Source organism: Dasypus novemcinctus, chromosome 14 (assembly GCF_030445035.2).
Source record: "Dasypus novemcinctus isolate mDasNov1 chromosome 14, mDasNov1.1.hap2, whole genome shotgun sequence".
NCBI lineage: Eukaryota > Metazoa > Chordata > Mammalia > Cingulata > Dasypodidae > Dasypus > Dasypus novemcinctus.
This window is the reverse complement of record NC_080686.1, coordinates 27050171-27052501: the sequence shown is the minus strand read 5'-3', so window position 1 is coordinate 27052501 and position 2331 is coordinate 27050171. Positions and strand designations below refer to the sequence as shown.

The 2331-nt window shown below is 42.3% G+C and overlaps 1 non-coding gene across 1 annotated transcript; it reads right to left on the bottom strand.

Moving 5' to 3' along the window:
• Nucleotides 1-225: 225 nt before the first annotated feature.
• LOC111765471 (U1 spliceosomal RNA) lies at nucleotides 226-386 on the bottom strand. The gene has a single exon (XR_002797799.2). It is a non-coding gene; the product is annotated as a U1 spliceosomal RNA (small nuclear RNA).
• Nucleotides 387-2331: the final 1945 nt, after the last annotated feature.

Sequence of the window (2331 nt, the reverse complement as noted above, 5' to 3'; positions counted from 1 at the left end):
TAAATAAATAGATTAAAAAAAAAAAAAATCCCTAAACTTCATTTTCTAATTTTCTGATTTACTATCTATATTTTACTTTGTTTCATTGAAGTATGTCTTACATTGAATACATAATTTAATAATGGGTAGAGTTACAGAGTTACTGAAAAAAAAATGTACCTGTTTAAGCTTGAATGTTACCTTGTATTTCATAATGCTTTCTGCTTTTCTTTTCTTTTTTAGACAAGGGAGAGAGTGAACACAGTGTCCCACTACCACATATTATGCAGTGAGTTTCCTGCATTTGGGAAACTTGCAGGGGTCAGCACATTTGGAATGCAATGGATAAGCCTCGCCCTGGAAAAACCACCTTTGTGATCATGGTATCTCCCCTGCCAGTTAAGTATTCACTTTTTAAAAAAAAGTTATTTGTGTTATATTCTCTTGGAGGTAACTTAAAGTACTCATGTGTTCTCTTTTTTAAGTTACCAGGCTCGGTTACAGTTGACCCTGGACTGGGCACATTTATCCTTGAGGGACAATTTGAGAAAGGCAGATGAATAACATTTGCCATGTATAAATGGAAAAATATGAAAATTCCCCAAAGAGAAATGGTGAATAAAGATTTAGAGAAATACAGAATTGGGTAGTAATATAATTTCTCCCCAGTTTCATCATTTTGCCCAGGATGTATCTATGCTCAGCCTTGGGAACTTCTGCTTTTTAGGTGTCGGAGTGCATTTTATTTCCCTACAATCTGTGAGGCTAGTTTCCAACCCCCATCTCTTCCACTTGGGCAAGAAAGTTAGCTCCCATGACGCAGACCCCAGTGCTGGCTCTGAAAGATGCTTTCTCAGCTGAAACTAAATGATATTTTATGTATGTTCCCTAAATAGAGAGGTTAGAAAGTTATATAAAAAAGTGGTAGAGAAGCACATTAAATATGTGATAAAGTAAGTAGTTTTGTAACTGATTTCATTACTTAAGTTCAAACATTTTTTTTCTTACTAGTCTTTGTCAACTATAAATTAAGATAGAAGAAGTTGGACAAGGGGCTACCGGAGCGGCGCCGAATGCCTCAGGGAGCACGTCTTTAAGGGTTATTAAACACAATTTGTTTTTGTCAGATTCCAATTTATCTGTATCTTAGCAAATCCAGGGAACGTGAGTTCTGACATCTTGTGCATCCTGATTAATTATGCATGCTTGGGACTCTGTACTTGCTTGACCTTAAGGAATGCGTGCTGCTTAGCGCCTTGAGACTCAGTCAGAATGCCTGCCCATCTCGAGTGAGTGCAGCTCACAACCCTTGTGGTTTCAGACAAAGTGTCTGTGACCTGCCGGCCCCGCCTCCAGCCCCTCGAAATGGGAACCCTAAGTAGAGGTGGCTTTGGAGGGATAGTGTCAGTGTTCAGGGAATTTTTTAAAGATATGAAGATCTTAACTCAATGTTACAAGGCCCAAAGCGTTTTACTGTCAGAAAGAAACACTCTACTCACCTGAGTTCTGGAATGATGTTTTTAAAAATTCCTATTATTTCTGAGAATTCTTCGGTATGCAAAAACTGAAACTCCCTTATGGTCTATGACTGATGTCGCATAGCAGCAAAGATCTTTCCTTTGGTGGAGGAGGGAGAAGGGAGAAGTAAACTCAAGTATCTAGGAAAATAGAGCTCAGCCTCCCCTGGTTCTCCTTTTTTCTTTGGAGTAAAATTTTTAATCATTTCAAAGTTCCACTTCCTTTCCTGGCTGGTTCCTCCGTCCTCTCTTTGCCTTCCCAAGTAGGGATGTGTGTGCAGGGAGAAGCATAAGTAACTTCCCTGAGGGTGTGGAGGAAGGGGCCTCTGGCCTTTGTGCTGTTTCCCAAGCCATGGCCAGCATCCTCGGAAAGTCCCTTTCTGCGTAGCCAGGGGAAGGTCTCAGCACTGGTGTCCGTGAGGTCTGTCTTCCTCCTGGTTGCCCGGGAGCGATTTGACATTCTTGTCTCCGGGATTCCTTTTTTTTTTTAATCCCCTCAGTGGCTTTTTTTTTTTTGCTTGCTGTCTGCTCTGTGTGTCCATTCCCTGGGCGTTCTTCTATGTCTGTATTTATTTATTTATTCTCCACCCCCTTGCGGCTTGCTTGTGTCCATTTGCTACGTGCTCTTCTGTGTTTTTGCTTGTCTCCCTTTTTGTTGCGTCACCTTGCTGAGTCAGCTCTCCGAGGCGTGTGGGTGAGCCTGCCTTCACAAGGAGGCCCCGGGAGGTGAACCCAGGGCCTCCCATATGGTAGACGGGAACGCAACTGATTGAGCCACAGCCGCCTCCCTCCGGGAACCTTTTGGTCTCCCCATTCTTTCAGAATTCTTCACGCC